We start from the raw sequence: 23,101 nt of genomic DNA on the forward strand, positions 1-23,101 counted from the left end.
AAGTGAAATGATTAATTTATAAAACATTAGGACTTTATGAAAAAATAATATACACAATAATCCCTTAGACTTTGTTATCTAGAGATAATAGACAATTTAATAATTTTATCTCTAAATAAAATATGTTTCTATGAAATATACTATTAATTTTATTTAAGTTTATTAAATATCAATAATAGAAACTTAGACTAAAATAATAATCAACCATGAGCTCAGAATAGTTCAAAATCTCTGAATTTTAATTATTTATTTATTTATTTATTTGGAATCCTTCATGAATTTTCATGTCATCCTTGTGCAGGGACTATGTAATCTTCTCTATATCATTCCAATTTTAGTATATCTGCTGCCAAAATGAGCACAAAAGATCTGAATTTTAGATAAATAATGGGGATAAGCTACCCGTACTCAGAGTAGCTCCTGTGGCTGTGAGTTGCTGAGATTATTTTTGTACACATTTCTTTAAATACAAACTCCAAATCTCATCATTTTAGTTTGTTTTCATTTTGACTTTAAAACAAAATTGTATTCATATTGAACATTAATAATTTAATTTTGAATTTTAGCTTATTTATAGTTAGGGTAAGGGTTAGAGCTAGGGCTAGAGTTAGCCCTAGGGTTAGGTTTAGTGTTAAGAGAAAATGAAAGTTAGAGAATCAGATTTTCCTGGCCACTCTTCTACCTATAGAAGTCAATGGAAGAATAGTGCTTAAAGTGGAGCTTATAACTGAAAACAACTAGAGGCCTCAGTTTTTGTGTATATACTAAATCCAGGGAATCAAGTCTGGCTGTGCCCTCTCGAATGTTTGCCTATCTACAATATTGATTTTCAAGTGCATTTATATCAAGCCTGTATAGTGAATACCAATTTGGCCTAAAAACTGCTGTTCAGATCCATTGAATAGCAGTAGGGAGCAGTGTTCTCTATGTCTCACTAGCATGAACTCTAGGTTAGAAGGCTAAATAGTATTACAGATTTGTTCTGTTGTTTTAAATAAAAGTTCCATTTAGGATTAGGGTTAGGGCTAGAATTAGGGTTAGGGATGGGCTAGATTTAAGAATAGGTTTATGTTTAGGCTCAGGGTTAGGGTTTAGGGTAAGAATTAGGGTGAGGGCTAGGGTTAGCATTAGAGCTACAGCTAGTATTAACTTTAGTTTTAGGGTTTTGTTTACAGTTAATATTAAGTTTAGAGGGCTGGAGATTTAGCTCAGTGGTTTCGCTGCCTGCTGTGCAAGCACAAGGACCCAAGTTCGATCCCCGGTACCAAAAAAAAAGCAATATTAAGTTTAGGGTGAAGTTAGGCTGTACAAAGGTTAGGGCTATGGTAGGGGCAGGGCTGGGGTTAGTTTTAAGCATTGGGGTTAGTTAGCATTAGCATTGGGGTTAATTTTAAGTATAGGGCTGTGGATAAGGCTAGACTTAGAGATAGGTTTGGGTTAACACTAGTTTTAGGGTTAGTTTTACAGTTAGGTTTAGGATATAGGGTTAGAGTTTAGGGTTAGGATTGAGTTTAGTGTTAGGATTAGGTCTAGGGCTAGGGTAAAGATTAGGCTTAATCCTAAAGCTAGTGTTAGCTTTACTTATAGGGTTATGTTTATGGCTAGAGGTTGGCTTAGTGTTAGGTTTAGGGTTAGGTGTAGCAAAAGGACTAGCACTAGGGCTAGGATTATCATTAGTATTAGATTTAAGGATTGGATTAAGGCAAATGAAGGATGTAGACTCGTAGCTTACTTGGTACTCCTCTATTAATAGAATGAATGTACAAATAGTGCATAAAGTGCTGTATGTAACAGCACACAGCTGGAGCTCTCAGCTTTTGGGTATAGACCTAATGCAGGAAATGTAGTTTGGCTTTGCTTACTAAAAGTCTGCCTATCTGCAGTACTGATATTCAGCATGCATGTATGTCAGGCCTCTACAGTGAATAGCAGTGCTAAAATGTGCTATTTAGTTCTTTTATAAACCAAGAAGTAACCGAGTTCTGAACCACCCACTAGCATGAACTCTATGTTAGAAGTTGAACTGATATCATAGATTTATTCTGCTGTTTATAAAGAAATTTTCAGACTCAGATATTTCTTATCACTGCTCTATGCATAAAGGTGAATGAAAGAATAGGGCATAAAGTGAAGTTTGTAACTACAAATAGATAGAGCTCCCAGTCTTTGGATATAAACTCAATACAGGGAATGGAGTCTGTCTGTTCTTTGGAATGTCTTCTTATCTTCAATACTGATTTTCAGAGTCTATTTATATCAAGCCTTTTTATTGAATACCAGTTTGGCCTAAAAAATACTTTTCACCTCTGATGAAAGGCAAGAGGCTGCAGAATTCTGATAGTCTATCATGAACACTGGTTTAGAAGTCTAAGATCTAATGGATATCTCAGATTTGTTCTGCTGTTTTAGATGAAAGTGGCCGTTAAGGTTAGGTTTAGGGTACATGTTAAGTTTGGGCTTAGGTTTAGAGTTATAGCTAGTGCTAGGGTTGGGGCTGAGACTAGGGTTATGCATAAGGTTAGTGTTGTGATTAGGTTTAGGTTTCTGTTAGGCTTATGGTTAGGGTTTAGGTTTAGTGTTAGGGCTCAATCTAAGGCTAGGGCAAGGGTTAGGCTGATGTTTAGGGCTAGGGTTAATGTTAGGGTGAGGGGTAGTTTTCAGATTAGGGTTAGGGTTAGGTTTAGGGCTAGAGTTAAGGCTATACCTAGGTTTAGGTTTAGGATTAGGGTAAGTCTAGGGTTAGGACTAGGTTTAGGGTTATGATTATGGTTTGGGTCAGGGCTAGGACTATGGCTAGGATTAGGATGAACTTTAGAGGTCTAGGGCTAAGGCTATTGCTAGGTTTAGGGTTAGGTTTCGATTTATGGCTAGAGCTAGAGTTTGGTCTGGTCTAGGGTAGGTCTGTGACTTTGGCTAGGGCTTTGGCCATGTTGAAGTTAGTTTTATGGTTACAGTTAGGGTAGGGTAGGTTTACTGTCGGTGTTAGGGTTATAGGTTTTGAGCTAGGGCTAGGGTTAGCCCTACAGCTAAGGCTAGTGTTAGGGTTAGGTTTTGGGCGAAGGCCAAGGCTTATGTCTAGGGTTAGTGTTAGCTTTATGTTTAGTTTTAGGATTATGAGAAAATGAAGGTTGTAGACTTGGATGTTCCTTGGCCCACTTCTACTTATAGAACAGTTAAAGAATATTTTTCAGAACTAGTGTACTCGTAGAAGTAAATGGAAGAATCATACATAAAGAACAATTTGTAACTGTAAACAGCTACAGCTCTCAGTGTTTGAGTATAGACTATATACAGGGAACAGAGTCTGGCTGTGCTCTCTGTAATATCTCCCTGTCTGCCATACTGATCGATGATAAGGAAGCATATATATCAGGCCTCTATAGTCATAGCAGTTTGGCTTACAATATACTGTTGAGCTCTGTTGAAAAGCAGAAATCATCACCATTCTGAATGATTCACTAGCATTAATTCTACCTTAGAAGTCTAACTGATATCACAGACTTGTTCTATTGTTTTAAATGAAGGTTTCAGGCTAGGATTTTCCTTGGCACTCTTGGACCTGTACAATAGAATGGAAGAACAATGAATATTGTGCAGTTTGTAACTGCAAACAGCTAGATATCTCAGTGTTTTGGTATAAACTAATTACAAGGAATGGTGTCTGGCTATGCCTTCTGGAATATCTGCCTATCTGTAATACTGATTTTTACAGTGCATTTATATCAGGCCTCAATAGTGAATAGTAATTTGGCCTAAAATATGCTATTCAGTTCTGTTGAAAAGCAGAAGGCAGCAGAGTTCTGAATGTCTCACTAGCATGAACTCCAGGTTAGAAGTCTAACTGATATCACAGATTTGTTCTGCTGTTTTTAATAAAGGTTGCAGATTTGGATTTTCCTAGGCACTTTGTACCCATAGAAGTGAATAGTGCATTGAGTACAGTACGTGACTCCAACAGCTAGAGCTCTTAGTGTTTAGGGATAGACTAGACACAGAGCATGGAGTCTGGATGTGCTGTCTGGCATGTATGCCTATCTGCAATACTGATTTTCAGAGTGCCTGAATATCAGTCCTCTATAATAAATAACATTTTGGGATAAAATGTGCTATGCAGCTCTGTTGAAAATCAGTAGCCTGAAGTATTCCGAATTTCCACCTAGCATGAACTAAAGTTTACAAGTTTAACTAATAAACTTTTGGATTTCAGCTCACTAGTTTATGTCTCATCAATAAACTCCTCATTGTTATTTTCTCAAATTTGAGTTCTATTTCTTATTATAGGACAAATATTGCTATTATTCTTCTCTGGCATTTACCTAATGCCTTTCCTTCTTCCAATTCTATGACCTTATCACTGTTTTCAAGTTATAATTACATCGCTCAGAGTTCATCAAGTAAGCAGCAGGTTTCAGTAAGAGTAGAGTCCTACTCAAATCCAAATCCTGGAAATGCTGATTAAATAAATCTAAGAAATCCCTTACTAAAAATTTCAACCTGAGGAACTAAAGTAGGAACTTATTAGGAAATGAGCAAATAGTTAATGAATATCTCAACAATTTTATACTTCAATTCTGAGAAGATGCTGATAGTGGTTGTATGGTGTTTGAATGTTTCCTAATCTCCATATAAGAGCAGAGAAGTAACAAAGCCAAAATCTCATGGGTAATGTTTATAACAAATCTAGGTAGCAAAGTATAACTAGGAAGTTCAAATTACATGCAGATAAAGATAATCAGATGATGATGAGTCTGTGTTGGAAGAGGGAGATAAAAGCAGAAGTTCTGAAAGATTTAGAAATAGCAGAAAAAATAAACAGCCAGTGTGAATTCACAGTAACTAGAACTGGAAGAGATGTTGTCCAGCCCAACAGTGCGTAAGTGCAAATACCCTTCAGTAATCTCTAAAGATGCGAAAGCAGATGACAACCTAGGGTATCTCAAAACTGAACAACCAAGGATCCCTTACTAGAAAAAAAATTTTACTAGGGGAAATATTCTAGAAGAAGAATCCAAATTGAGCAGAAGAGGGATCATAGAGAAGGAAAGAGAGGCACAGAAAAAAAAAAGGAAGGCACAACTAAATTGGTGCATTTCAAAACACAAGTTATCATATTTCTGAGGACTACATGAAAACTTTCACAAAAAAGGCACTCTTTGAAATTTAGAAAGATTACAAAGTATTATAATTTCTTCTAAAATTTTAGAAAAATAATTTAACATTGAAACATAATGAAGTATTGTGATCACATCCCAAAGAAACATGTATTCAGTAAAGTAGCATTGCTTTAAACAATAAAATCCTATCAGAAAGACAAAAATAAATGAACCACAAAATAAATGAAAACTATCTTTGACTGACAAAAGATTTATTTTCTACTTGCAAATAATTATGGAAAAGAAACACATAAAAAAGTAATTTTACAGACATGAAGACAAAACTACAAGGAATAAAAAACAAAAACAATCATAATAAAATAAACAAATCTTATTTTCTTAAAAATGAAAAAAATAATAGAATAATTTTGGAAAAAATAACAATATCTAACATAGGTGATATCATCCAACATATTTAGTATATCAGTCCCTGATGATGAGAACCAAATATGTGAACAGAACAAATACTAAAAACTATCATTTAAGAAACTTTTCTGAAAAAAAAATCCATGTTACTATGAATTTTAACCTGTAATGGTCTGAAATCAAATTCAGCTTATAGTAAAATCACTGGGATCTAACAAGAAAAATTTTCTTTGGAGATTTAGGGAAAAAGAACAAGTCATTTATAAAGCAACATACATTTTATTATTATAAGACTTCATAATGGAATTCACTGTCATAAAATAAATGGAGTAGCATATTTAAGATAACTTAAGAGGAAAATTAGAGCTAAAGTTTTTTATTATATTCCAAAATAACCAACTTTCAAGAACAAAGGTAAAGCTAAACATTTATCACTAAATAAAACCTCATAATAAGATTATTATTTCCATGAGCATTTATTAAACCACCTACTTGAAAAGTAGCTACAGAAGCACAACATGACTTCTGACTGAAGAGATATCGATCTAACAACTGGCAAGGAGGACTAAATACATGATTACTTGCTGAACTAAGAAAAAATGAGTTAAAAGAGTGTAGAGTAAGAACTATACAATCAATCATAGTATTTTCTGATTTTACAGTTCCCTGTGCCCAAGTGAATCATTATTCACTAGGTATAGCAAATGAGATATAGATGTAATATACTTAACTCAAAACTCTGTAATCCTGAATTTAATTTGGCACTATTATTGTATACTTATACAGAATTTTGTTGCTGTCTGCAGACACATTCAAGGTCTGTCTATTAAAAAGTTTGAGGCCCTACCCAGGTCCCGAGTCACGTGGAACATGCCGAATCAGCCTGCTGCAGACAGGCAGGTCTGTGCATGCCCTACCAAGGTCACCAGTCATGTGGAACACACCGAATCAGCCCACTACAGACAGGCAGCCACCTGGTTCCACACTACAAAGATGCAGATGACACCGGACCACCAGACCATGGTACAGAGTCTCGCTGCTGCCAGCCCAGAGGTAGGGGCTTCTGAGCCACCGTCTCACTGCTCCTGGTCCAGAGGAAGGGGCTTCCTGCCACCATCCCTCCTGCTGCTCCCAGCCTAGAGGAAAGGGCTTCTGGGCCACCTTCTGTCCCGCCACTCCTGGCCTAGAGGAAGGGGCTTCTGGGCCACCATCCCTCCCACCACTCCCGGCCCAGAGGTAGGGGCTTCTGAGCCACTGTGCCACTGCTCCTGGACAAGAGGAAGGGGCTTCCCAATCACTATCCCTCCCACTGCTCCCAGCCCACAGGAAAGGGCTTTTGGGCCACCATCACTACCAATACTCCTGGCCCCTGTCCTACCTCTCCCAGCTCAGAGGAGGTAATCCATGCAGGTGCCAACAGCCACCACACCCCCCCCTCCAGTCAAAATGAGAAAACATGTAAATAAGTCTCAAAACCAGACTTCCAGATCACCTACAGCAACCCCAAAGGGAAAAGAGATGGAACACTCTGATACTCAACCACCTGGACCCACTGAACTGGCAACAAAAGGGGATCTGGAAAAAATGAAATCATAAATAATTTCTCAGATAACAGGAAAAATTGTGCCCCTAGTGCAAGACATGATTAATAAATCTAGAGAGGAGCTGAGGAACATGATGGAATCCCAACATAGGAAATGAATGGCATCCATAAAACAGATGCAAATAGAATTCGAGGACACGAAAAACTCCTTTGAAAGTCTACACAGCAGAATGAGCCAATGTGAGGACGGAATTTCAGATATAGAAGATAAGATGGCAATTAGTGACCAGGAAAAGAAAAATTGCTTCAAAATTATAAGGGAACATGAGAAATCAATCCAGCAGCTGCTAGATGATGCAAAGAAGAATAACATAAGACTGACTGGAGTCAGTGAAGAAACAGGAGAGAGTGGAGATGACATAAAAAAATCTCTTCACAGAAATAATGGCAGAAAACTTCCCAAGCAGGGGAAAAGAACTTGACATACAGATAAGTGAGGCGTATAGGATTCCAAATAGCCTTGATCAAAAAAAAAAAAATCTACACATAGGCATATAATTGTTAAGATTCCAGAAACTCAACAGAAGAACAAAGTTCTACAAGCAGTCAGAGAAAAGAAACAAATCACATACAAAGGAAAGCCCATCAGAATCACAGCAGACTTCTCAACACAAACATTCAAAGCAAGAAGAGCTTGGAGTGACATATTCCAAGCCCTAAAAGAAAACAGCCTCCAACCCAGATTGATGTACCCTGCAAAACTATCTTTCAAAATGGATGGAGAAATAAGATACTTTCATGACAAAGAGCACCTTAGGAACTTCGTGAATACCAAACCAGCACTCCAAAGAATTTTACACAATAGCCTAGGAACAGACATTGAGGATTTCAACCCCAAGAAGCAAAGCAGAATGAACTCATCTGGCATGACAAGAAATTAAATGTAGAGGGGGAGAACCCAATACAAAGAAAAAGTCATGGCAATGACAAGTCAATATGTTTCAGTGATAACCATCAACTTTAATGGTCTCAATTCACCAATCAAAAGAAATAGACTGGCAGAATGGGTCAAGAAGCAAAATCCAACAATATGCTGCATACAAGAAACACACTTAATTCAAAAGGAAACTCATAGACTGATTAAAGGGGGGAAAACAATACTCCATGCGACAGGAACCTGAAAAAAAGCAGGAGTAGCTATCCTCTTTGCAGATCAAGTAGATTTCAAACCAACACTGATTAAGAGAGACAAAGAAGGACACTACACTACATCCTTGTGAAGAGAAGAACCCAAGAGGAAGAGATGAAAATCATAAATATCTATGCATCAAACACTAGTGAACCCAACTATATAAAACAAATACTAATGGACATGAAAATGCAAATATGCCCTAATAAAATTGTAGTGGGGGACCTCAACACCATACTGTCACAAATAGATAGATCAACTAGACAAAAAATAAGTAATGAAATACTAGAACTCAATTGAACTCTTGAACAAATGAACTTAACAGATGTTTACAGAGTCTTCCACCCCACAAAATCAGAATACACATTCTTCTCAGCTGCACATGGGTCATTCTCAAAAATAGACCACTTACTCACACATAGAACATGTTTAAGTAAGTGCAAAGGAATTGAAGTTATCCCCTGTATATTATCAGACCATAGTGCAATGAAATTGGAGATCCATAGCAAAAGAAACTCAAAAAATTTCATAAACACGTGGAAATTGAACAACACACTTCTGAATAACCAATGGGTCACAGAGGAAATTAAAGAAGAAATCAGACAGTTCCTTCAATTAAATGACAATGACAATACAACATATGGGAATCTATGGGACACAATGAAAGCAGTCTTATGAGGGAAATTCATAGCAGTGAATACATATATTAGGAAAACAGAACGAGCCCAATAAAACAACCTGATGCTAAACCTCAAGCTTCTAGAAAAAGAAGAGCAGGACAACCCCACAGCTCATACAAGGGAGGAAATTATACAGATCAGAGGAGAAATCAATGCAATGGAGACTAAGAAAATGATACAAAAAATCAATGAAGCCAAGAGTTGGTTCTTCAAAAGAATCAACAAAATTGACAAACCCTTAGCCACCCTTGTGAGAAAAAGGAAAGAAAAGGCCCAAATCCATGCAATTAGGAATGAAAAGGGTGAAATTACAACAGATCCAGCAGAAATCCAGAGGATCATGAATACCTACTTCCAGAACCTATACACCAATAAGATGGAAAACACAGAAGAAATGGACAGATTCCTAGATACATATGAATTACCAAAGTTGAACGAAGAAGACCTAAAAATTCTGAACAACCCAATATCAACCAATGAAATTGAAAATGTAATTAAAATCTTATCAACTAAGAAAATCCCAGGCCCTGATGGCTTCACTGCTGAATTCTACAAGACATTTAGAGAGGAACTACTGCCACTGCTGTTTAAACTCTTCAATGAAATTGAAAGGGAAGCAATACTCCCACATTCATTCCTGGAAGCAAGCATCACCTTGATCCCCAAAGCAGAGAAAGACCCAACCGAAAAGGAGAACTATAGGCCAATCTCACTAATGACCATAGATGCCAAAATCCTTAATAAGATAATGGTAAACAGCATGCAGAAGATCATCAAGAAGATCATACACCCTGATCAAGTGGGATTCATCCCAGGGATGAAGGGATGGTTCAATATATGCAAATCAATCAATGTATATCAATAGAGCCAAGGACAAAAACCATATGATTATCTCCATAGACCCAGAAAAAGCATTTGACAAAATCCAACATGCATTTATGATAAAAACCCTACAAAAAATTGGAACAGATGGTCTCTACCTCAAACTGATAGAAGCCATCTATGAAAAACCAACAGCCAATATTATACTAAATGCTCAAAAACTGAAATCCTTCACACTAAAATCAGGAACAAGACAAGGATGTCCACTATCACCACTCTTGTTCAATATAGTTCTGGAAACATTAGCCATGGCAATTAGACAAGAGAAAGAAATAAAAGGAATAAAGATAGGTAATGAAGAAGTCAAATTGTCCTTATTTGCAGATGACATGATACTCTATATAGAAGACCCCAAGAACTCCATCAAAGGTCTTCTAGACTTAACAACCAAATTCAGTCAAGTAGCTGGTTACAAGGTCAACACACAAAAATAAATAGCTTTCCTCTACACAAATGACAGACTCACTGAGAGAGAAATAGGGCAAATAATTTCTTTCACAATAGCATCCAAAAACCTGAAATATCTAGGAATCAACCTAATGAAAGAAATCAAAGACCTCTTCTCTGAAAACTGTGGCACTCTGAAAAGAGAGATTGAAGATGATATCAAAAAATGGACAGACATCCCCTGCTCCTGGGTAGGAAGGATTAATATAGTGAAAATGCCCATCCTTCCAAAACTGCTATATAGATTTAATGAAATTCCAATTGAGATCCCAGCAGCATACTTCATGGACCTTGAGAAAACAATCCAAAAATTCATTTGGAGCAAGAAGAGACCCAGAATAGCAAAAGCAATTCTAGGTAACAGAGACATGGCAGGGGGTATCACAATCCCCAACCTGCAACTATACTACAAAGCTACTGTGATAAAAACAGCATGGTACTGGCAAAGAAACATACCTGAGGACCAGTGGAACAGATTAGAAGATGCAGAAACAATGCCAGACTCACTCAGCCATCTCATCTTCTACAAAGGAGCCAAACACCCTCACTGGAGGAAAGATAGCCTCTTTAATAAATGGTGCTGGAAAAATTGGGCTTCAACTTGCCAAAGATTAAAACTAGACCTGTATCTCTCAACATGCACTAAACTAAAATCAAAATGGATTCAAGATCTAAATATTAAAATAGAAACTCTGAACCAGTTGGAACAGAGGTTAGGTAGAACCCTTGAAGACATCGGTGTAAGAAAAGATTTTATGAACAAAACCTCAGTTGCCCGTGAACTAGCACAAACAATCAACAAGTGGGATCTCTTCTTATTAAAAGGCTTCTGCACAGCAAGAGAAACCACCAGCAGTGTGAAGAGACAACCCACAATGTGGGAAAAAATCTTCACCTCCTCTTCCTCAGACAAAGGTTTACTATCTCAAATCTATAAAGAACTTAAAAACATCAGACCTCCCAAATTTAAAGACCCAATCCAAAAATGGGCATCTGAAATGAACAGACATTTCTCACACAAAGAAGTAGAAATAGCAAATAAATACATGAAAAAATGTTCAACATCCCTGGTCATTCGAGAGATGCAAATGAAAACAATGCTGAGATTCCACTTCACTCCAGAAAGAATGGATGCTATCATGAAATCAACCAATAACAAATGCTGGCAGGGCTGTGGGGAAAGAGGAACCCTGTTCCACTGCTGGTGGGAGTGTAGACTGGTGCAAGCACTGTGGAAATCAGTATGGAGATACCTCAAAGAACTAGGACTGGAAGTCCCATTGTCCCTGCTATTCCACTGCTGGGTGTTTTCCCCAAAGAATTAAAAGAATCATACCACAGTGATATATGTGTGCCCATGTTCATAGCAGCACAGTTTGTGATAGCTAAAACTTGGAAACAGCCCAAATGGCCATCAACAGGAGACTGGATAAAGAAAATTGTGTTTTTTTAAATAAAGTGGAGTACTACTCAGCCATAAAAAATGAGAAATTGGAGACATTTATAGCTAAGTGGATGCACATTGAGGCCATACTCTTAAGTGAAATAAATAGGACACACATGTGTAAATACTGAATAGTTTCTCTGGTGTGAGAAACTGAAAGTGTAAATAAGGACTAAATGTATAATAGGTAATGTGAAATAGGAAGAAAAGGGGCAAAGGGGAAGGAAGTGGGAGGGCTAGGGGAAAAGAAAGAAGGGAATGGGATTAACATGAGAAAATGGAAAAATAGGAACAAAATCTTTGTAAATAGGGAGGAATGGAGGGGTTGAAGGGAGGGCTGGGCAAGGGTGAAAAATAAGAACCAAGAGAGGCTATGTAAAGGTGCAAATTTCCAATGATGAATGTCATTATATTGTATACCTAAAATGTACCAATGATTAGAATGAATAATCGATAATGCAAAATAGGAAGAAAAGGTCCAAAGAAGTAGGGGCAGTGGGAGGCGTATGGGAAAGGAAAGAAGGGAAAGGAAAAATGATGAGAAATGGAAAAAATGGAAATAAAGTCTTTGTAAATAGGGAAGGGTGGAGGGGGTGAAGGGAGGGCTAGGAATGGGGAAAAAATAAGAACCAAGATGCATTATGTAAAGGTACAATTCCCAATGAGAAATGTAATTGTGTTGTATACCTACAATGTACCAATAAAAGAATTTAATAAAAATAAATAAATAAACAAAATTTTGAGATGTTAGCAACTTAATACCACTGAGCACCTCTAATGTTAGATTATAAATATCATTCCCACTAAATTAAATTAGACTGTCTTAAAGGAATGGCTGCTTCCAGGATTGGGATAATAAATATATAAATTTTTAGAAAATACTTTGTCATAGTCCTTGATATAAAAGAAGCTAACAAAGATTTCTAGAGTCATGTCAAAAAGTTTGGGGCTAGTATTAAGCATCCACTGGTCAAAGATGGGTGAAGTTGAGCATTGATAAGAGAAATTATATAATGGTTTCAAATTAGTCAAAACCTTTTATTAAAATCCATGAGCTTTTTTGGAGATAAATAGGGGAACTGATTCATTACATTGACAATTGGAGATAAAGAGAGAGGCAAACATATATACCCTACCTTTTGTATACAAAATGGAGCATTTGAAAATCAAATAGTGAGAGGAAGTATCTTTTATGTATTTATGTATTAACATTTTTAAACTGTAAAAGTGGAATAGTATCACTTTTAAGCCCTATGAATGAATGTATCTAAGCTGAAACCATTACAATAGAGATAAACACAATAAATGCCTCCTGATGAAAGAGTGCATCACTACCTTTTGTGCCTGCAAAGGGATAGAACCTGAGTCTGAATATGCCTCTGAATCCATCTGCCTACTGCAGGAAAGAAAAGGAAAAAACAACAGTGAGCATCAGGAACCTCACTCTGAGTATATAGGCAGTGAGATTTAGATAATAAGGAAATCTATAGAGTGAGCAGTTCAGATATTTTAATATACATCTTGAACTGTACCATAAATATAAAACCATGAGCATATACATTAGTCTGAAGGAAAAGTTTATCAATTATTACCAACTTAAAAGATAATCATATTTTTTGAAAAGTGTCTATTATAAGTAAGCAAAATTAGTTTCCTAGAGAATAACTATAGATGCTTATGAGTTCTGTACATCTTGGGCCTAATAATAATAATAATAATAATAATAATAATAATAATAATATTTGACTAGGGGTAAGCCCTGAAAATACAGGATTTTTGTTTCTCTCTATGTATGAATATATACATACATATGTGAAGACACATGTGTATGAACAGGAAAGAATAACATTTGTGTGTGTAATTATTGGTGATGATTGGGTAATTTTACCTGAATAAATCATGAACATGTTAGCACAAATACAGAGATAAATATCATCTTGTTTCAGTCTGAAGAAGCATACACTGTTGTTAAAGATAGCACTAAATTTTTCCTCCAGTATATCACACCTATGTTAACACTCTAATGAATTCAGGCCATGGAGAGAAACTAGGTTCCACCTGGCTATTTGAAGATGCAAAACTATAATCCACTATAGGTGTAAAGCTATGCCATGATAAGAAATATCATTAAGTAAAAATTTATACCTCCTGTTGAGAGTGAATTATCATTAGAAAAATTCCCAGAGAGGCTTTCAGAGGTGTTGCTCCATAAAATCTATGTTCAAGACTTCAAGAAAAGGGAAATTTATTGGGAACTTAAAAATTGCTACATATTGCTTATAAGATACAAAAATAGCTCTTTGGAAAATTCTCAGTTTCATAGAAATTCTTAGTTTTCTTCAGTCTACTTGAGTTCTCTTTTGTCCAACACATCCCAATCTTTGGAAATCTTTTAATGATTTTGGGGATGTACTTCTAGACACTTATACAATAAACAGTCTTGGAAACTCCCACTTCCATCAAGTTACCATCTTTAACTATTGGCCCAGAGAGTGTCAGGAAGTTCTAGAATGGCCATGAGTATCAGTCAGCATTCACTATGGGAACTGACTGTGAATATATGGTTGGCTGTCAAGGGCACCTGCAGATTCAGGTGTGGAAGAATCCAAAAGGGCAATTTGTGTGCTGGAGAGCCAGAGGACCCTGTCAGAAGTCAAAGGCCTGGAGCTAACTCCAGACTCCTGTGTGAGTCCATATCAAGTAGCCACAAGGTGTGTACTGAAAGGCTGAGAAGTCTGTGCTAGAAGGTTGAAGAGTCTCCACTGCAAAGCTGAAGAGTCTGCAGCAACAACCTGTCCACCGGTGATGGTGAAACCAGAACTCCTCTGAAGAAACAGAAGTGAGACTTCCTTTTTCTTCCATTTTACTCCATCCAGGTTCATCCTATTGGTTGGTGCTACCCACATCCAGGTTGGGTCCTTTTCAGTAAGTCCATCATTCAGATACACACAGAATGATGCTGAACCAATCATCTGGGCATTTCTTATTTAAGTTGACACCAAAATTAACTACCACACCATCCTTATTGAGAATACAAATAAAATTTGCCTGTTTTCATCATGACAGAACTACAGATTTTTGCTATTATACCATACCCAACTGCTGTTTGTAAAACAGAAAAGAAAAGAGAAAAGGAAAGTAAAGATAAAGATTACCATCATTAAGATACTGGTCAACTCGCTATCAAATTTTTGAAAATTCTTAAAAGTCACTATGTCAGGATTTATGCAGATGATTATAATGTTTGCCACAATAAAATTAAATGAAACTGACATAGGCAGTTTTATTTATTTATTTATTTATTTATTTATTTATTTTTGACACAGGTTCTCACTATGCAGTTCAAGCTGGCCTTGAACACACTAAGTACCCAGGCTGGCCTCAAACTCTTTGAAATCCTCCTGCCTCAGTCTCTTGAGTGCTAGGACTACAGGCATGTATCACCATGCCCAACCTGCAGTTTTAATATTTTTTTTCTAAGGGTTCAAATATTAAAATTTCATTTAAATATCACCAATATGATTCAGTTCTATTTCCATATTGCTATAAAAATTACATAGAGAAAAGATTAAAAAGTTAGGTATTACTTAATAAAATAGTTAATCAATAAAGCCTTTGTTACTAAATTCAGGTTTAATAAAGATGCTCAATTTTCACAAAAAGTATTCGGTGATACAGTGGTTATCTTATAAACATTAGACATCTTTCTGATTCCTTAAGTCATCTTCCCAAATGGCAACTGATTTTTTTTCTTCTGATTAATTCTTAAATTATGGTATTAGTCATCTTTCCCAACGACAAGACACAACACCCAACACCCATTACTTAAAGAAAGAGAATTTTAAATTGGCTCACAGTTTCAGGTGATTCAATCCATGGTTGGCTGTCTCTAAAACAGAAACATCGTGGTAGAAAGGTGTGGCAAAGTAAAGATGATTACTTCATGCCAGCCAATAAAGAGGTCAGAAGTGCTGTGCCAGAGAGGAAGGGGCCAGGGAGAAGCTATAGTACCCAAGGTCATAACTCCATGACCCACTCCCAAGCCAATAAAAATAACGCAGTTAAATTTAACCACCACATTCCATCCCTTGTCATGTTGACGCCAAAACACATCTTCTTAGAGCACACTTAATCTTCATTTGAACGCAATAAGTTCATAATTCCACCTAACATGATACAGTTACCTTGTGTACAACTCAAGACACAATAAACCCTTCATTTATCATATTGTTCAGATTTATAACATTTGGTGTGCCTTTTACATTAAGAAGTATTTAAATATTTTAGATATGCTCATTTGCTAAGACAGCAAATGCAATTAAGAATGTTAATAATTAATGGGTATATGATATTAATATTTATTGTACACATAAGGAAAACTTTTTTACACAGAATTCTAATATTCATAACAAAGAAAAGAAAAACTCAAGTGGGTTGACAGCATATTTTAGGGAATTACAAAAGCAATTTTCTTTTCAGAAGTTTAATTATTTATCCTAATCTCTCTGCTGTTTGAGTATAATTTCTCTCAATGCAATTTAGGTTTATTAGATTCCTAAGTATATATTATTTTTTTCTAACGCTGAAATTGGTCTGCTGGGTCCAACAGATCGGGGAGGATCATAGAACATTTTACAATCATATTACTAATCAACTTTTCCTTTGTTTCTCATCTCTAACAGCCTAAAGGAGAGCAAAACAGGATCTTTGGGGAAAAAAGGAGCAGAGCACAAAGTTGAAAATTATTGTGTAATATTTTCTCTTATATTACTGAATTATTCATTACTTTGAGTGTTTCCTTATTAAGATTGAAAAATATATTTAAATTATCTATGAATCTCTTAGTGTCAGGAGAAATAGTTATACAATGGATCTTTGAAATACTAACCTATTTGTCTTAAGAAAGTTACTGAGTCATCCTAACCTGCAGTTTTCTCTTTTGCAAAATAGCAATAATAAAACTTACCTCACAGTTTTATTGTGAGAATCAACATTAGTGAGAGCTTTCTACATTGTGAACCTTTTTTCCCCTCTTGTTCTTCGGTCATTATTAATGACTATCATTCATTTATTCATTTAATGTATAAGTGTTCAGTGTTCTCAGTGTGTCTAGGACATCTACATATTTTGAATGTACAACTGTGAACAAGGGACCCCAAGATTCCACTGTATTGTGGTCTCTTCTTAAGTGGATTAGTAGATCCTTTTGAAGGGATATATGGTGTATATGTGATCAAAGAGTACAAAGTTCACTTGCTTATTCAATTTGAGAATGGCAAAAATCAAAGGTAGCTTTAAAGTTGAAAAACATATTCAATTATAAAATATTACTACTACAAGTACCAGTATTCTCAAGATCTAAAAAGTAATCATATCTTATATTTCTTACATATGTATATTTAATTTAGACCTCAGTTTTACTCATACCATCTCCATCATTCTGTGCATAGCTTCTCAATTTTATTTTGTTTTCTCCTTTCCTCTCTACATCCTCAACAATAAACTCCTGACAAATACTAACATAATGTATTGCTAATTGCAAGAAACTATTATATATATATAGCTATGTAATTGCTTACTTTTAATGCAACATACATTTTAATAAGTATTGTATTTCCAATACAATATCAATATCAATAAGTATTTTCAATTGTATCAATTTCAATTATATCAGTAAGTATTGATTTTAAAATCAATATGACACTATTTATTATGTTTTATTGTATTCAAAGCTATGTGTAACCCACAATTAATTTACTCATTTTGTTACTCAGTGCTTCTTTTGCTCCAGCTGCTATAACAAAATATCAGAGACTGGATGGCTTAGTTTCTTTCTTATAGTTCTGGAGGGTGGAAAGACACAGCCAATGAACCGTTTGATTTGATTTCTGGTGATGATTCACCCTACCTCTCAATGAGGAGAGGGAAAGTTATTTGGTCTTTTTCATTTATCAATTTAATTTTAATTGCCATATAGAAATTTGTTGTATTTATGAAGTATAGTGTGATAATTTGATACATATACAGTATATGCTTTGTAATGATCAAATAAGAATAATTAGCATTTCCATCTCCTTTAACTATTTCTTTGTATTGGGTCACTTCAAATTCCTTTCTTCAAGTTCTTTATAAAATATATGATAGGGCTGGGGATTTAGCTCAGTGGTGCTGCCACCTGCCTTGCAAGTGCAAGGTCCTGAGTTCGATCCCCAGTGGGGGGGAACATATATATATATATATATATATATGATTAATTATTGTAAATTATAATCCCCCAACTATACTATAGAGCATTGGAACATTTTCCTCCTATGTTTCAGTACATGTTACCTAGACTCCTTCTATTCCTCTCATCTCCTACCCTTGGTAGCCTGCTTTGATCACTATTGTAAATGCTACTTACATGAGAACTTGTCTCCCCTTTTAAGGATACTAATCCCTTCATGAGGATCCCATCCATTTGATCTCATCTAAAATACCTAACCTCCCAAAGGTCCACTTACAAATACCATCAAATTGGGAGTTGGCCCCTAGACACGTGGAGTTTGGCATGGACACAAACATTGTCTTCATCAGTCAGGTTGGCCTTTAATAAAGTTATGGAATTGACAACTTCAAATTTTCCATTATTTATATGCTTTATAGCTCATGAACATGCAGGGAAACAACCAAAGTCTGGTGCACTGACATAAATTCTACCCTCAGGGAAGCTGTGTAAAGAGTTGGAAAAAAGGAAAAATTTTGATTAAACAGTGCTATTACTTCTGTTGCTAATTCCTAATTACCAAGGTTATAAATATTTAAAAATATGATTCCAAGTAACATATGTTTAAGATATTATAGATTTTCTGGATCCTTTATTGATCAGAAATCCTCAGTTGGGCTGGAGAAGTAGCTTGCCTAGCAGGTATGAATCCCTGGGCTCAATCCCCAGCACCATACACAGACACATAGTAAAAAAAGAGAGAACGCTTAGTTTTATAAAATTATTTATTAAAAAGTGTTATTAAAATATTCTCTTATTGAAATATTATATAAAAAGTTTTTCCATCCACACAGTAACAAATGTAGTCTAGATTGTCTTCCATTAATAGTTCTTTTTCACTTAAGAATTTTATCAATGTTGAGTTTATTTTTGAAGAGAATATTAACTGAATATGCAATTTAATTATTTTCCTACTTAAAAACAGATTATACTAAGTGACCTATCATTTATAACTGGTTTGTGATGATATATACTATATATGTTATATATAGTGTGATTCTATATACATACATACATACATATAATCAAATTATCACTTGTACATAGGTTTGCCATTGAACTCTGTTTCACTCTTTATTTATCAATTTCTATATCAGTATTTTTGGTCTCCTTGAACAGCTCATGATTAATCTTAATATTCCTCGTATTTTCCAATTTTTATTAACATAATTCTTCTGTAACTATTGGAAATATTTATTCACTTGTTCCAGAAATCTTGTTGGAATATTTATAGGAATTACACCAATTTTACAAATTCCATTTAATAGAATTAATATATTCATGATATGTAGCATCTGATTAATAAAAATGCTGTTTTCTATGCATTCCATTTATTTTATATCTTCTAGTAGCATTTATGAATTCTCCATAATTGTTGTGTATTCTGTGCAAGTCATGTTTAAATATTTTCTACTTCGTGTTCTTTTCTTGAATATCATAAATTATCAGGTTAAGAAATTACTGATGAATAGATGGAAAAAATTTAGTATTTATACACAATGAGTACTAGTCTGCCATAAGGAAGGGTAAATTTGAGTCATTTGTAAGAAAAGGGATGCACTTTTACATCGTACTGTTAAGTGAAATAAATCAGGCACACAAGCTGAAATATTGCATGATTTCTCTCATGTGAGAAAACCAAAATGTAAATAAATGAAAGAGCAAAATAAAAGATAGATAATAGGAAATAGGAAGATGGATCCTTTGCAAAAGGGAAGGGAACAAGAGATGAAGGAACAGGGAGAGAGGAGAGGTGAAGAAGACAAAGAAGAGAATGAAGATATGTTATGTGCAATACCAACTCAAGATGAATGTAATCAAGATGTACTGTAAACACATACTAAATCAAAATTTTTAAAAATGTGTACTGATAAAAATAATAATTAAAAAATAAAGTACATGGATCTTGTACATTGACAATTGCTTGCTTCAAATTATAAACAATCTTCTGTGATTATCTTTATTGTAGTCTCTTTTCCAATGCCCTGGAAGAAGAAGTTCTTTAGTAAGAGTTTTAAAAATTTAGTTGCTTATATTTATAATTTTAAACATAAATAAAACAACAGCTATGAGAATGCTAGACCAAAAAAGTGTTTCATGAAGTGCATGTGTGAATTTAGTATTTGTGTGTTGATGGAACTCAGTTTAAAATGTTTACAATGGGTCATAGTCTATTGAAATAAAAAGGCTCCCAGGGATGTATTTCCAAATAGAGTCTCTGAGTTCTTACGACAGAGGTTTTAAAGTTTAGCTTTTCTTTCTTTTAACAAATATCAGTCATAAAGGTTTGCTGCATTTTCACAAGTGTTTCAAGTCCCCTTGAGGATTTACCTTCTTTCTGTCTTTATTCCTATAGCATGGTCCTTCAGGATTTGAAAAAAAAAAAAAAAAACCCATACGTCCCTGAATTTTGTGGCCTCTGAATTTCATTCTTCTAGTCCAATAGATATTTCCATGTGCAGCCCTATTTCCCAGCCATTTGTCTGCTTGTTCTTCAGAATTAGTAAATGACTCTGCATAATAAGTCCAGACTCAAATCTGAATTTTGATCTTCTTTTTCCAGTAAATATTTACTATACTGCTAATTTTCTCAGACTTTCAAAAAGTTTTTTGTACATTTTTCAGTATTTTTCAGCTTTTGTAGTTATATTCACTGATGTTTTCTGATATTCTCCAGTTTTTATAAGATTATTTATGAATTACTTTGAAATAATTATCTAATATATCACTCAGTAAGGTTAATCTGAAATGTATTTGTTCTTTTTTTAAAAGTATGATTCACAAATGCTACAATTTACCTATGAAGGGTTTTTTAAAAACTAAATCCCCTGAATTGTGCAATCATCACCACAATCTACTTTTGGACATTATAAACAAACTCTATAAGAAATACCATATATTGTAAGATTAGTAGTTCATCCTTTTACCCACCACCCAAATCTCCCATTCCAAAAAAGACAATTATTTTATGTAAATGGAATTGTGAAACTTGTGGACTTCAGTGATTTGTTTCTTTGAGGTTGTTTTCAGTGACTATCCATGTTGTAGCCTGTATTATAATGTTCTTTTAAATTTCTAAGTAGTATTCTATATTATGGGGAGAGCACATTTTGTTTATTCACTCATCAGTTGATCTCAATTTGGGTCTCAATTTGGGGATACTGTAAATGAAACAGTGTCAAGATTTGGATGCAAGTATTAGTGTGAAGTTATGTTCCCACGTTTCTGGGATATATGTCTAAGGATGGAATTGATGGAACATATGGCAATGTTTTTCAAACATCTGACAAGCTACTTTCCAAAGTGGTAGCAGTATTTTACAATGCCATCAGCAAAGTATGAGGGTTCCACGTTTTCCATATATTTGCCAACCTTTGTTATTGTTTGTTTTTGTAACTAAAACAATCCTAACGTGTGTGTAATGCTATCTTATTTTGGTTTTGGCTTGCAGTTCTTAAGGACTACAATATTGAGCACTATGTGGCATATTTTCACTAGATAAATGCTGTTCAAATACTTTGTCTGTTTTTAAAATTCGGTTGTTTCTTCATCGGTTGAGTTCTAAGAGGTTATTTTTCCTATGTGCAGATCATGTTTGGCAGGGTTAGCTAGAGAACAAAAGCAATATATATGTACAGATATATTGAAAAGGAGGGGGAGAGAGGAAGGGAGAGAAAGAAGGAGGAGGAGGAGAGGAGAGGAAGAGGGAGAGGAAGAAAGGGAGGGAGGAGGAGAGATACCAATCTGTTCACATAATAATGGAGATTAAGAAGTCCCATAATCTGCTATCTGCAAAGTGGATACCCAAGAAAGCAAGAAGTGTAGTTTAATACAAATCTAAAGGCCTGACAACTGAAACCGCAGACAGTAAAAGTCTCAGTCTGAGGACAGCTCAAGCACTCAGGCAGAGGAGCACAGTTCTCCCTTTGTTCCCAATCGTTGTGCTATCCAAGTCCTCAAAAGCCTAGATGATGTGCAACCACATTAGCGAAATCCATTTCCTTCCCTATGGATCCAAATGCTATTCTCACCCACAAACTTGCAGAGACAGCCAAAACTGATGTTGAGCCAAATATCTGTGAATGTGCAGTCTAGTCAATTTGACCCAAACCCTTTATTCTGAACAAGTTTGGGGAAATATTTTCTCTAATTATAAGGGATATATTTTCTCTTTCTTCATGATATCGCGTTTACTTTTTTAGTTGCTTATCCTTTGTGTGTCATATCTAAAATTTTTTAGCTTAAATTAAAGGCATAAAGATTTATTCATATGTTTTAAGAATTTTATAGTTTTATCTCTTATATGTATATTGTTGATCCATTTTGAATTAGCTTTCATTTATGACTGGAGGAATGGTTTGATGTTCATAATTTTTGTGTGAATATCCAATTGTTAATAATTGTTCATTGAAATATTACTTCTTCATCTAATTGCTTTAGTACCCTTGTAAAAAATCAAATAATAGATGAATGGGTTTATTTCTATACTTTTAATTCTGTTCCATTGATCTGTATGTTTATCCTCATGCTAGTAATACACTGTATTGATGCAATTAAATTTTATGAATGGGTTTTACAGTATTCAACTTGTTTATTGGTAGCAATTTGTGTGTGTTTGTGAATGTGTGTATGCATTCTCTATGATTCTTTACATACATGTGAACTTCAAATAAAGAAAATTTTATTTTTTTTCCATCCTGGATAGCTTTTTTCAGTGTTTACCCTACCTAATTTTCCTGGCAAGATTTTCCAGTATAACATAATTTGCTTATTTGCTTAGTAACTTAAAGTAATTCATCATGGTATATTTTCCTTTTCATTGGTCAGACATCAATGCCAGTCTTGAAAACACAAACTGCACACATTCAAATGAAAATTCTGACTCCAAGGATAACCGTAGTTTTCTCTGTCTTTTCCTAAACTCCTTGTTATATTTGTTTGTTTAACCTGGTTGGTAGCATACCTATAGTTCAGCATACACTAATTGCTACCTGATTGCTCTATTGTTTTCAACCATGCCCCAATTTATAGATTGTTCTACTGTTTTTATTGCATTAAACTCAGACTTCTTTGCAGGTATATTCCTCAAAGCTCATTTAGGCTTGCTCCAATTCCATGGGGCTGGTTACATC

The 23,101-nt window shown here is 35.0% G+C and overlaps 1 non-coding gene across 1 annotated transcript; it reads right to left on the bottom strand.

Moving 5' to 3' along the window:
• Positions 1-256: 256 nt before the first annotated feature.
• Positions 257-362, bottom strand: LOC147823555 (U6 spliceosomal RNA). Its single transcript, XR_015443688.1, has one exon. It is a non-coding gene; the product is annotated as a U6 spliceosomal RNA (small nuclear RNA).
• Between the last annotated feature and the right edge of the window lie 22,739 nt (positions 363-23,101).

This window comes from Heterocephalus glaber, unplaced genomic scaffold, assembly GCF_053883595.1.
Source record: "Heterocephalus glaber isolate CG9 unplaced genomic scaffold, H.glaber_assembly_v1.0 deba00001572, whole genome shotgun sequence".
Lineage (NCBI taxonomy): Eukaryota > Metazoa > Chordata > Mammalia > Rodentia > Bathyergidae > Heterocephalus > Heterocephalus glaber.